General features: G+C 42.5%; 1 pseudogene; it reads right to left on the reverse strand.

Annotated features, from left to right (window-relative positions):
• Positions 1-13,351: 13,351 nt before the first annotated feature.
• LOC116744879 lies at positions 13,352-13,451 on the reverse strand (annotated as a pseudogene).
• Positions 13,452-14,540: the final 1,089 nt, after the last annotated feature.

The raw sequence follows: 14,540 nt of genomic DNA on the forward strand, positions 1-14,540 counted from the left end.
CAAATATGTGGACTTTCATTTTAACTGAAAATATGAAATGCTCTGTTGCTACATTTTAATAATAATATGATGCATGTAAATGTGAAAGCCTTGGAGTGTCAGGGTGAGGCTGGCTTCACCTTGCTCTTTCTCTTTATTTCCAGGAAAGAAAGATGTAACCCGCCAGCTTTTTCAAGTCCCTAAAGATTTCTCTCTTGAACAGCATTAGGCTACATCCACAGAACTGTTTTTTCTTTTTTGGGGGCTGCGCCACACAGCATACAGGATCTCAGTTCCCCAACCAGGGATCGAACCCGTGCCCCTTGCAGTGGAAGTGTGGAGTCTTAACCACTGGACCGCCAGGGAAGGCCCCAGACCATTTCCTCATTGACTGCTGCGCAAGCCCTTCCCTCTCCCCTCGGGACTGCCTGGTTCGGCCTGTGGACAGGGGAGCAGATCATCTCCCCCAGAGGCCATCTGATCCTCAAGCTGGTGATCACACTCAAAGAAGTGGCATCAAATTCTAGAGCACATTCAAAGCATCTACCATGTTTGTGCTAAACGTCCTTTTGCTTCCATGTGAGGGAAACTCAGGTCAGTTTCTGAATGGTTAGGGACTTTTAGAAACCAAGTGAGTCAAGAATACTGCACCCAGTAGTTTGTGATACTGGCACATTAGAATCACCTGGGGCCTTTTAAAAACCTCTATACCCTGCTCCCACCCCCACACCAATTGAATCAGATGCTGGGTGTGGGACTCCAGCCCGAGCAGTGCTTTAATGCTGTCCAGGTGATTACAACCTGCAGAGGAGGCTGGATGTAATGGCGTCAGAAGCTTGACAGTTAAGAAGTTTGAAACGCCTTCCAGCTGCCAGCGCTGAAGCTACTCAACTTTGCTGCAATAAGCCTGTAGGAGGAATGAAAGTCCCGCTCTCAAAGGAGCCTTCAGAGGTTCTCTGCTGAAAGCTCGGGGCAAACTGAGCGGACGGAAGACACACAAGGGACAGGTGAACCATGGTTCATTCATTCACTCACCCACCCACCTCCCTTTTCTCACTCCCTCACTCATTCACTCAACATTTCTGAGGCTCCCCTCCATGCCAGACCCTGGGCTGGGCCCTGGGGAAACTGAACAGGAAGGAAGGCCTGGTGCCCGCCCCCAGGAAGCTCGCGGTCTGGCAGCTGAGAGCAGGAAGTGCTTGGGAAGAAGCGCATCCTGTGTGTCCCGGAGCATTCAGGGGAAGGGACAGGAGGAGGAAGCACCTTTGAAGACATCTTCCTAAGGAGAGGACACCTGCTTGAGATCTGGAGCAGGACCAGGTGTGAGGTAAGTGCTGCACTCTTGAAAAATCAGCAGTGAGTACCCTGTGGATGTGGTTCTCAGCCTGGGCAGCACCCTGGAATGGCCTGGGAGCGTCTAAACATGTCCGTGTCTGGTCACACGCCAGAGGCTCAGGTTTAATTAGTCTTCGATGGGACCTGGGCATTTATATAATATATATTTTTAAATATCATTATTTTTTATTGTGGTGAAATGCACATCACATAAAATTAACCATGTTAGGGTGAACGATTAAGTGGCACTTAGTACCTTCACAGTGTCTTGCAGCCACCACCTCTTGTTCCAAAACATCTTCATCGCCCTAGAGTAAAAGCCGGTGTGCATTAAGCAGTCACTCCCATTCTCCCCTTACCCCAGCCCCTGGCAACCACAAATCTACTTTCTATCTCTATAGATTTAACTAGATATTTCATTTAAAAGGATATTTCATATAAAAAGGAATCACACAAGATGAGACCTTTTGTGTCTGCCTTCTTTCACTTAGCATAATGTTTTCAAGGTCCATCCATGTTGGAGCCTGTATCAGTACTTCATTCCTTTTTAAGGCTGAATGATACTCCATGACATGGATATACCTCAATTTGTTTATTCATCATCCATCAATAGACGTGTGGGTTGTTTCCACCTTTTGGTTACTATGACTAGTACAATAGTCACAATAGTACTAGTAGTCTGTTTAACATCTGCTTTCAATTATTTTGGGTATGTACTAGACATCTATATATATTTTTGAAAGCTCCCCCAGTGATTCTAACGTGAAGCCAAGGTTGCCAACAACTGAACTGGAACAGTGGTCCCCAAACTGTGGTTCTGGCTTAATAGATTTTCGGGCCTTGGTTCTGGACAATCTAATTTAGTGGCTCGAGGAATCTCTCTCTCCATGGCCCTCTCTCTGTCTCGGTGCCTGCTTCCTTTGTGTTGGCAGGTCAGCCTACCTGTCAGCCTCAGGAGCCTCTGACAGTGTACCCCTCATCAAGCCCAGGAACAGCCCCTTCCCCTCGAGAGAGGTCTCTTAGTCCCCCAGCTCAGGGTCCCCCAGTGCCCTCATAACCTGACGTTATAAGTGCCTCCTAGGGGAGGCCAACATGTTCCTGATATCTTCCTGCCTGGGCTGGCTTTTGCTCCCCATCTCCTGTGGGTGATTCTCGGGCTCTCATATCCCTCAAGAACAAATCACGTTGAGATGGTGCAGTGTGAATCGATCTTTAAGGCCCAGCGCTCTCTGACTCTGTAAGCGCATAGTCGAGCTGTAGCTGCCTTCACCATTCACATGGCTCCACAGCACGTCCTGGTCTAAAGCATTGGTATTTCAGTTACAAACGACCACATGGTTGCCACCACGAACTTTTTATATTTGTGTGACTAAAAGGCCCATCCTGGTGATTTTCCCCCAGCGAAGGAAACTGTTCCAAAAGTGATCACTCAACCCCAGAGACAGAAAACCACGAACAATTTTCAAATGGCACTTCTCCAGTTTCAAAACAATTAGAGTTCATGAACACTAGTTATTTAGATAAACCAAAATTGTATAGATTCTGGCACCAGTGTCAAAGTCAAGGACACCGTGGTGTGACCTCTTTCAGGGGTGCAGCAGCCTCTTTCCTCACCTGAGAACTGGAAAACCAGGGAAGCATAAGGCTTGTTGGCCTCAGTACAAGGGGTCGAAGTAGCTCTAAAAAGTTGAATCAGTAAAAGGCAAAACTTTTGGAAATACTCTTGCCTCCAGAAGTCAGGAGCAAAGCCAGTTTAATACATTTAATCTACATACAGAAATACCGATAACATTTATTTTTGCTACAGGCCAAACTCTCTCCTCAAGGTGTTAGCACATATTATCTCATTTTATCTTTACAACAACTATATGAGGTATGATTTCTTAGCCACATTTTAAAGGTGAGGTGACTGAGGCCCAGAGAGGCTACACAACTTGCCCAAGGTCACACAGCCAGTATAAGTAGTGGAGCTGGGATGCAAACCCAGATCTGTTTGACTTCAACATGTGTGCTCTAAATTACAAATATTTGCTTGAAAAACGCATTTCAGAAAAGGAATGACCTACTGATCTGCACAGATGCTGCCTGCACTCAGAGTGATAAGAGGGACCTAAAAAGGATATTCACTGGGCATGTTCAAAAAACAGAACATGATGTGAGCTGCGAGGCTGTGCAGTCTGAGGCAAGGGACCTGGTGAACATTCTTTTTCGGTACTGGGTGTCAGCAGTGCTGGGTAAAAACTGGTCACTGCTTACCCTCCACTTATAATGAGGGTTCTAGTTACTCCTATGGACCTCAAAGCAAACGTATTTTGTGAAGAACTTATGGGTTAGATCGATCTTGAAAATGTAATAATTCATAAATCAATAAAATTCCATATTTTTAGCTTCTGTTTGACAAAATTGTAAAACATTCATTTTGGAAAACACAAATTGTTCCAGAGGCTTAGTGGATTCCAGGAGAGTTGCAACAAAAATGGGAACATTTTTTTTCCTCAACTGGGTAAGTTTTGAGCTCACATTTATTTTCACATAAACATTATATCCATCCGTTGTCCAAGAAAGGCCCACCAGCGGACTCGCGTTCATTCCCCAAGTGGCGCCGCCAACCAATTGCCACACCCGCGCTTACGGGCGATGATCATTCCGGCCCACAGGGGGCGATCTTGCTCACAACATTATACATTCACGTTTCTCAAAAGGGCAACCAGAAGTGGCACGGAAGAAAATTAACGAGTAAAATTAACGAGTAAAAAGGTTTCTATGCTGAGGATTCTTTGGCAGCGAAGCTGCTCTTTGCAAGCGTCAAGAGAAAAGTGCTCAAAAGCAAACCGGGAAACCTGGTGTCTAATCGATCGTCTTAGAAAGAACTGCTTTAAAAAGAAAAATAAAAGGGAGGGAGGGAGGAAGGAAGGAAGGAAGCTGCCTACTTTTGTCAACTTATTGAAAGTGTTAAAACTGTAATTAAATTTTGGTGTTTTCTTTTTCTTCATTGGTGTCAGGTGGCTTTTTCATTTGCCTCATTTTCCAAGGCTGCTTAGCACCTGGACTTTGTTTTAAACGAACTCGAAGTAGAGGCTGACCAGGCTGACTGGCGCTGCAGGAAAGTGTCTGCAGCCCTGGGTGGCAGCGGTTAGAGTGCTATTTCTGCAGCAGAAGAAACTTAGGGGGCTCCCCTGCTGGCGCAGTGGTTAAGAATCCGCCTGCCAATGCAGGAGACACGGGTTCGAGCCCTGGTCCTGGAAGATCCCACGTGCAGCAGAACAGCTAAGTCCGTGCGCCACAACTACTGAGCCTGCGCTCTAGAGCTCACGAACCATAGCTACTGAGCCCGTGTGCCACAACTACTGAAGCCTGCGTGCCTAGAGCCCGTGCTCCACAACAAGAGAAGCCACCGCAGTGAGAAGCCTGCACACCACAACGAAGAGTAGCTCCCGCTCACCGCAACCAGAGAAAAGCCCGTGTGCATCAACAAAGACCCAACGCAGCCAAAATTAAATAAATTTTAAAAAAAGAAACATGGGGTTCCAGTTGTTCCTCAGTTTCCCTTGTAGCATCTTAGGGACACGCCATGAACCAGGAAGCTGAGAAGGGACCTCTTCATGGGAGCGCCTCTTTTGAGTTGGAGATAAAAGGTAAGACTCTGTTTGATGAAATTCCCTGTTGCTGTCAAAACAAACCAACCAACAAAACACCCTCAAAACACACCATTTCCCAAAGGCCCAGGGGTGTCAAGTGGCATGGGGAGACAGCTGGGGATTACATTCTGACTCTCTTGACTCAATAAATAAATGAGGTTGGCAAAGACAAAACTCCCTACAGAAATGATGTTTAAACTCTGTTATGGTCAGTTTGAACAGATTCTCAAAAATCAGTGCTCATATGCTTGAATTGTAAATGAAAGTTCAAGAAACTCAAGCTTCAGAAAGCTATAATCAAAATTATTTTTTAAAAGATAACTAATACATAATCCCTTTGGATTTGCACAAGTTAGAAGTATTCTAAACTCTTTTGTTTGGGAAGATGGAAATGGGCATCCCTGCATAGAGCACAGAGGAGATTTTCCAGGAGCACACCTGAAAATGGGATTGTATAACATCGATGAGGTTAGGGGCAAGAGGAAACTTGTGGATGGAGGGTCTGCTTGTCTCATTCAGACCTCTCTCCTGGGAGAGAGTCTGTTCTCACCTGGCTGGCAGGGTGGGGCAACTCCCCACTGCTGGGGGCCTCCTCCTCTCCTGCCCTGTCTTCCTCAGTCATTGATTGAGCTCCATGTTGTTGCCTCAAGGAAATCCACAGTCAAACTCTTCATTCTATCCCTGATGACAAATGGTAAAGGACCATGATGGGTAATGCTGGAGTTGGAAAGGACAGAACTCAGATTGCCAGCTCCCTCAATTTACAGAAGCGGGAGTTAGCTACTTGCCTGAGTCACCTTGGGTAGCACAGCTGGTCTAGAGGCAGCAGATCTGATGTTCGGTTAGGAGTTTTTTCCATTGCATCCCAAATGACTCAGACCAACTCCGTGGGACTGTGCACATCGGAAATTGCCTTGGAATGTCTCATGACCAAGTCCCTAGAGAGTTCTCTTTTGGCCACTGATAGAACTTAGTTCTTATGATGTGAAAACCAAAGGAATGGTGAGTTTTCAGAAGATTCTGGTTTGTTTGTTTTTTTTATTAAAAGAGCTTTTAAAAAAATAAAGTCTGGACTTCCCTGGTGGCGCAGTGGTTAACAATCTGCCTGCCAATGCAGGGGACATGGGTTTGATCCCTGGTCTGGAAAGATCCCACATGCCGCGGAGCAACTAAGCCTGTGCGCTACAGCTACTGAGCCCACATGCCGCAACTACGGAAGCCCACGCACCTAGAGCCTGTACTCCACAAGGAAAAGTAGCAGCCCCCACTCACCACAACTAGAGAAAGCCCACACGCAGCAACGAAGACCCAACACAGCCATAAATAAATAAATAAATGAAAATAAAATAAAAATAAATTCTGCAATCCCCTCTTTTACTCAAAGTTGGTGTTTAATAAGTATTTTTTGCTTGATTGAATAGAGATTGTTCCAAAGTGAAGATGTCAATTCATAAATTCACAGCAATGTCAAGATTTTCAAACTTCTCATTTTTAGGCCTTTTTTCCCCCTTAGACCAGGCCTCCTGAAATATTTTTCTTCTCTCCTAAATTTAATTTTATAAGCAATTGCCAAGCGTCTTTTAAAATTACCATTTTACATTCCTACCAGCAATCCAGTTTCTTTGCATTTTCTCCAGCATCAGGTGTTGTCATTATTTTTTTTGTGCAAATAGAAAGAATTTTATTCCTTCCTTTCCATGCTGTATGTCTTGTATTTCCTTTTATTTATTTATTTGCCTATTGCAGTGGGGGGTTTTTTTTCCACTTAAGAATGTAACTTTCTGAATTTGTGTGGAAACACAAAAAACCTCGAATAGCCAAAGGAATACTGAGAAAGAAAAATGGAGCTGGAGGAATCAGGCTCCTTGACTTCAGACTATATTACCAAGCTACAGTAATCAAGACAGTATGGTACTGGCACAAAAACAGAAATATAAATCAATGGAACAGGATAGAAAGCCCAGAGATAAACCCACATACATATGGTCACCTTATCTTTGATAAAAGAGGCAAGAATATACAATGGAGAAAAGACAGTGTCTTCAATAAGTGGTGCTGGGAAAACTGGACAACTACATGTAAAAGAATGAAATTAGAACACTTCCTAACACCATACACAAAAATAAACTCAAAATGGATTAAAGACCTAAATGTAAGCCCAGACACTATAAAACCCTTAGAGAAAAACATAGGCAAAACACTCTATGACATAAATCACAGCAAGATCTTTTATGACCTACCTCCTAGAGAAATGGAAATAAAAACAAAAATAAACAAATGGGACCTAATGAAATTTAAAAGCTTTTGCACAGCAAAGGAAACCATAAACAAGACAAAAAGACAACCCTCAGAATGGGAGAAAATATTTGCAAATGAAGCAACTGACAAAGGATTAATCTTTAAAATTTACAAGCAGCTCATGCAGCTCAATATCAAAAAATCAAACAACCAAATCCAAAAATGGCCAGAAGACCTAAACAGACATTTCTCCAAAGAAGATATGCAGATTGCCAACAAACCCATGAAAGGATGCTTAACATCACTAATCATTAGAGAAATGCAAATCAAAACTACAGTGAGGTATCACCTCACACCAGTCAGAATGTCCATCATCAAAAAATCTACAAACAATAAATGCTGGAGACGCTGTGGAGAAAAGGGAACCCTCTTGCACTGTTGGTGGGAATGTATATTGATACAACCACTATGGAAAACAGTATGGAGGTTCCTTAAAAAACTAAAAATAGAACTACCATACGACCCAGCAATCCCACTACTGGGCGTATACCCTGAGAAAACCAAAATTCAGTAAGAGTCATGTACCACAATGTTCATTGCAGCTCTATTTACAATAGCCAGAACATGGAAGCAACCTTAGTGTCCATCGACAGATGAATGGATAAAGAAGATGTGGCACATATATGCAATGGAATATTACTCAGCCATAAAAAATGAAATTGAGTTATTTGTAGAGAGGTGGATGGACCTAGAGTCTGTCATACAGAGTGAAGTAAGTCAGAAAGAGAAAAAAATCTACTGTATGCTAACACATATGTATGGAATCAAAAAAAAAAAAAAGGTCTGAAGAATGTAGGGGCAGGACAGGAATAAAGACGCAGATGTAGAGAATGGACTTGAGGACACGGGGAGGGGGAAGGGTAAGCTGGGATGAAGTGAGAGAGTGGCATGGACATATATACACTACCAAATGTAAAACAGATAGCTAGTGGGAAGCAGCTGCATAGCACAGGGAGATCAGCTCGGTGCTTTGTGACCACCTAGAGGGGTGGGATGGGGAGAGTGGGAGGGAGACACAAGAGGGAGGGGATATGGGGATATATGTATATGTATAGCTGATTCACTTTGTTATACAGCAGAAGCTAACACACCATTGCAGAGCAATTATACTCCAATAAAGATGTTGAAAAAAAAAAGATGTAAAAAAAAAAAGAATGTAAGTTTCTGATCATAAGATTTTCAAATGAAGATCTTTTCCTCTTTTTCATGTTTCTTTTTAAGGGTGAAAAAATTGGTGTCAAAATCACGAGATTCTGCAATTTGTTTAGCATCAGTGACAGATGTTTGATAAACATAATCACTGGTTTTCCTCAAACAATTTAATTCCTTTGATGCTGTCAAGAGCATTATGCACATTGAATTTGATGCAGGCATCATTTGGCTTGTATCATTAATTTTACTTAATCTATCACCTAAAATTAATACTGAGTAAATCAGATTTAAAGTTGATATTTTCAGATGTGTACCTTTGACTTGCATTCTTTATCAATTATCTTTATCAATAAAATCAACAGTTTTTTTTAAAAAAGAATATAACTCAGATATCAGATCTGATCAGTAATATGAATCAGCCTCTTTTCTTTTTTAAAAAAAATTTATTTATCTATTTATTTTTGGCTGTGTTGGGTCTCTGTTGCTGTGCGCAGGCTTTCTCTAGTTGCAGCAAGCGGGGGCTAGTCTTCGTTGCTGTGCGCGGGCTTCTCATTGAGGTGGCTTCTCTTGTTGCAGAGCACGGGCTCTGTGTGTACAGGCTTCAGTAGTTGCAGCATGCGGGCTCAGTGGTTGTGGCTCATGGGCTCTAGAGCACAGGCTCAGTAGTTGTGGTGCACTGGCTTAGTTGCTTTGCAGCATGTGAGATCTTCCCGGATTAGGGCTGGAACTGGTGTCCCCTGCATTGGCAGGCAGATTCTCAACCACTGCGCCTCCAGGGAAGTCCAGCCTCCTTCTTTTTAATGGGTTTGTAGTGTTCCATAGTAAAATGGACTTGTTTTACCGGCATCCTATTGATAGGCCTTTAGTTGATTCTAATCTTTTGCTATGAGGAACAATGCTTCAGCGAATGTCCTTGTATGTATCTTTTCACACATGTGTAGGATATTATAGAAGAATTCTAGAAATAGAATTACTACATAAAAAATATGTTCATTTTATATTTTGATAGTAGCTGTCAGCCCTCCAAAGAGGTCAAACCAATATATAGTCCTGTCTAACACAGTGTCTTCTCAATTTTTTAAAATCTTTGCCAATCTGATAGGTGAAAAAAAGGGTATCTTTTTGTTACAGTTGCTGGTTTTAAGATGAGTTTAAACTTTACTTAAAATGAAATCAAATTTATAAAACTAAAAAGTGACTCTGTAAAAATTAGAAAAGTATTGCATTATCTTTTCATATATCAAAGTTAGATAATATCACTATTTTTTATTCAATCTGGGTCTCCAGGCTGTATTTTGAAAACAATACAGGGGGACTTCCCTGGTGGCGCAGTGGTTAAGAATCCGCCTGCCAGTGCAGGGGACACGGGTTCAAGCCCTGGTCCCGGAAGATCCCACATGACGCGGAGCAACTAAGCCCATGCACCACAACTACTGAGCCTGCACTCCAGAGCCCGTGAGCCACAACTACGGAGCCCACGTGCCACAACTACTGAAGCCCGCGCACCTAGAGCCTGTGCTCCGCAACAAGAGAAGCCACCACAGTGAGAAACCCACGCACCACAACGAAGACTAGCCCCTGCTCGCAGGAACTAGAGAAAGCCCGCGTGCAGTGACGAAGACCCAACGCGGCCAAAAATAAATAAATTTATTATAAATAAATAAGTAAGAACAATATAGGGCTCATGACACATTTCGTTCACGTATATTGAGGGAGATTTAGTTGAGGCACTTTAGCAAACAGTCACCAAATACTGGTTTATGTCAGTGAATGAAACTACTGCCTTCAAAGAGCTTGTGGTCTAGCAGAGGAGTCCAAAGAATTTCAGTGTAATACAGTATTACTATACACTGTCTAGAGTGGATGCTACTGTATAGGACAGATGGAAAAAAGGAATTTAGCTGAATCTGGAGGTTAGAGAAGGCTTTGTGGAGGAGAGAACTTCTGAGCTGAGAAGTAAAGGAGGAGTAGAGACTAGCCAGGCGAAGACAGGTGGAAAAGGCAGTGCAAAGCAGAGGGAACAGCATGGCAAAGACATTGAGGCATGAGTGAACTTGAAGGATGAGGAGCATACCAGAAACCCAGCATTTCTAGAGAGACAGGCAGAGGACACAGGAAATTGCTCAAAGTTAGCACACCCTTGTAATCAGCACCCAGATCAAGAAAGAGAATGTTACCAACATCCTGGACCCTTGTGTCCCCTTCCAGTCACTACACCTCCAAGGGTAACTATCCTGACTTCTACTGCTGTAGATTTGTGTTATCTTTATTAAAATGTTCGAATCAATCTTTACGAAAGCAATGGAATCATATAGTGTGTACTCTTTGTGTCTGTCTTCTTTTACTTAGCACGTTGTGTGATTTGTCCACAGTATCATGTGTGGTTGTGGTTTCTTCATTCTTGTGGGTGTGTAGCATTCCAGTTTATGAATGTATATTTATCTACTCATTCTCCTGTTGATGTATATTTGGGTAGTTTTCAGTTTGAGACCTCTATCAATAGTGTTTGTACATATCTCTTGATGACATGAATATGGATTTCTTTTGGGAGAAGGCGTTGCTGAATCATAGGGTAGATATACGTGGGCTTTAGTAGATACTGCCAACAGTGTTCCAAAATGGCTTTACCATTTATGCTTCCACCAGTGGTCTATGAAGGAATTCCACTTGCTTCACAGTCTTGCCAACACTTTCTGTCCTTTTCATTTTAGCCGTTCTGGTGGGTGGTATTGCATTTTGGGTTTAATTTGCATTTCCTTGATGACTAATGAAGTTGGGAACGTTTTCATAATTTTCCCTGATCTTTTTTCCCCCTCAACTCTTTATTACAAAAATGTTCACATTCAGAAAGTTAAAAGAATTGCATAATGGACACTCATATACCTAGTACCTAGATTCAAACAACTGTAACCTTTTGCTATATTTACTTTGTGTGCACATGTGTGTGTGAGATCGTTTTGCTGATCCATTGTAAAGTAAGTTGTGATCACAATGACACTTGCTCTATAATTACTTCAGGAAGTATCTCCTAGAAATAGACATTTTTCTGTGCAACCATAATACTATGTTCATATCTAACAAAATTTACAATAATTTCCTGAAAATTGTCTACTAGTCTGTGTTCAAGTCTCTCTACTTGTCCCCAAAGTATTTGTCATCTAGTTTTTTGAACCAGGAGCCAATCAAGGCTGACTTACTGTATTTGGTTGCCATAGCCCTTTAAACTGACACACCATCTTCCCCCACCCCCATGACACTGACTTTTTGAAGATCCAAATTATGCCCTGGTTGTCTATATAAAGAACATTTTAACTTCAGTGGCTTAAAACAACTATCTTATATCTCACAATTTTGTGGACCACAAATTCAAGTGATTCTTTGTTTCACATGACGTTGAAAAAAGTCAGTGGTGATATTCAGTTGGCAGATGGACTGGCTGAAGCATCCAAGATGCCTTTGCTCTCATGTATGACACCTTGGTTGTGATGGCTGAAAGGCTGGCTCAGCTAGGAATGCCCACCAGGGCATATCCATGTAGCTTCTCTAGCATGGTGGCCTCAGAGTAGTCAGTTTTCTTATATAATGGCTCATGGCCCTGAGAATGAATGTTTTGGTGAATAGGACTTGCATTCCTTTTATGACCTAGCCTCAGAAGTCACACTGCATCCCTTCCATCATACACTATTGTTTGAAGTAGTCACAAAGCCCACCCAGTTTCGGAGAATTTGAAGCTATGTTGTAAAAACTGCCGTGGTCTGCATTCTGGCCACAAATTACAGATCTTCCTCAATTGATGATGAGGGTACATCCTGATAAACCATCATAAAGTGATCATCATATCACAAGTTTAAAGTGCATTAAATACACCTAACCTACCCAACATCATAGCTTACCCTCGCCTGCCTTAAACGTGCTCAGGACACTTACGTTAGCCTACAGTTGGACACAATGATCTAACACAAAGCCGATTTTATAACAAAGTGTTGAATGTCTCATGTAATTTATTGAATACTGTACTGAAAGTGAAAAACAGAGTGGTTGTCTGGGTACAGGGTGTTTGTAAGTGTACTGATTGTTTATCCTCATGATCACCTGGCTGACCAAGAGCCGCGGGCTTGCTGCCACTGGCCAGCATCACGAGAGAGTATTGTACCACATACCACCAGCCCAGGAGAAGGTCAAAATTCAAAATTTGAAGTGTGGTTTCTATTGAACGCTTATCACTTTTGCACCATTGTAAAGCTGAAAAGTTGTAAGTAGAGCCATCACAAGTTGAAGACCGTCTGCATTCGCCTTTCTCTCACATGCAAAATACACACCCCATCTCCAAGAGTCCTCCAAAGTCTCATCCCATTATGACATCAGGATCAAGCTGATGTCTTTTTTTTTTTATCTTGAGTTCCCTGTGATGCTGCTATCAGACCACTCCCTTAGAAGTCTTAGAAGCATTACTGTCTAGCTGAGAGGAGCAGTGAGGCAGGCCCTTGATTCTTAGAGAGATTTTTGTATACCGAGAGGGTTGTGACACATCATGTTAAGCCATCCTGAGGTCAGAAACTTCTGTCTTACAGTCAGCACACCAGATTCCCTGAGACAGTATTTTACTAGGTGCCCTCTTAGGAGGCTCCACGTTCTGATTTCTTCTACTTGTTTCTTTTTGGTGTCGTTTAACGTTTTCTTAAAACCCCCTCACTCACTCCCACATTTCTTATAGAGTTGAGTCAAGAGGCTTGATTGGAATCAGGTTAACTATTTTGGCAAGAATTCTTCATAGGTGATTCAGCGTACATTATACTGCCTGACATCTATAGACACATAATATCAAGTTTTCCCATCATTGATATGTTAGGTTGGATCACTTCTTTTGGGTGGTGACCATCAGATCCTTGCATTGTAAAAGTACACTTTCTTCTTTGTGATTAGCATGTAACCTGTGGGGCGATACTATCAAAAATACAGAATGCTTTACAAGTTCACATCATCCTTGAGCCAGGGGCCATGCTAATTTTTCTGACATTCTTCCAGTTTTACTCTGTGCTATGGAAGCACAGAGTGGCTGACCTGGCTCCCATGTGTACAGATATCCCGTCTCTTGCCCCAGCACCTCCTCCTGCTCTAGGTGTCTGTTGGCTGAGCTTAGAATATCCCCAAACTGTTCTAGTTTCCTAGGTAGTAGTGTTGTTTTTGTTTTTTTTTTTCTATCCATGTTTAAGATGTGTTTTTCTTTGCTCCAGTTTTTCTGTCAATCTGATCCCACCTGCTTTCTATCTTACAGGAATTCATGAATAATCTGCTCTTCTGGTGGCACTCTTTATTGCTTTCCTGTGTTTTTATGGGTTTCATGTACAGACAAAAATACCTACAGAGAGACAGAAGGTTTCGTTTCAGGACATGTGAGGCAGGAAGTAGGAAGGGTGGTGTGTGTGGTTGTGTTCAATCAGATATCTCTAGCTAATCTTTGCTTTTGGGAAACCGTACTGTTGGGTAACAATGAGTAACTATCAGAGGCTGAAGATAGAAACCAGATTATTACAGACTGGATTGTGCCCCCCACCCCCCGCTAATTCATATATTGAAACCCTAACCTCTAACATGACTATATTTGGAATTAGTGCCTTTAAAAAGGTAATTAAGGTAAAATGAGTTCATAAGGGTGAGACCCTACTCCAATATGACTGGTGTCCTTATGAGAAAGAAATACCAGAGATGTGCACACACAGAGGAAAGGCCATGTGACAACACAGCAAGAAGGCACCATCTGCAACCAAGGAGAGAGGCCTCAGGAGAAACCAACCCTGCCGACACCTTGATCTTGGACTTTCAGCCTCCAGAACTGTGAGAACTTGTCTGTTGTTTAAGTCACCCAGTCTGTGGTATTTTGTTATGGTGGCCTTAGCAAACTAATACACAGATCATGGAAGACATGTATGACTTACCGAGGAGTTTAGAATTTATTCTGTAACCCATGGGGAGCCATTTGGGTTGTAAGCAGGGTAGTAATAAGATCAGATCTTTGGGGCAGAAAGATCACTATGGGAATAGTGCAAGGGAACTTTGGAAGATGGAGAGAGCAGAGGCAGAGAAAAACCGGTCAGGAGGCATTTTGAGAGTACAGGTGAGAAGTGATGAGGGCTTGAA

The sequence above is a fragment of the Phocoena sinus genome, chromosome 19 (assembly GCF_008692025.1).
Source record: "Phocoena sinus isolate mPhoSin1 chromosome 19, mPhoSin1.pri, whole genome shotgun sequence".
Taxonomy (NCBI): domain Eukaryota; kingdom Metazoa; phylum Chordata; class Mammalia; order Artiodactyla; family Phocoenidae; genus Phocoena; species Phocoena sinus.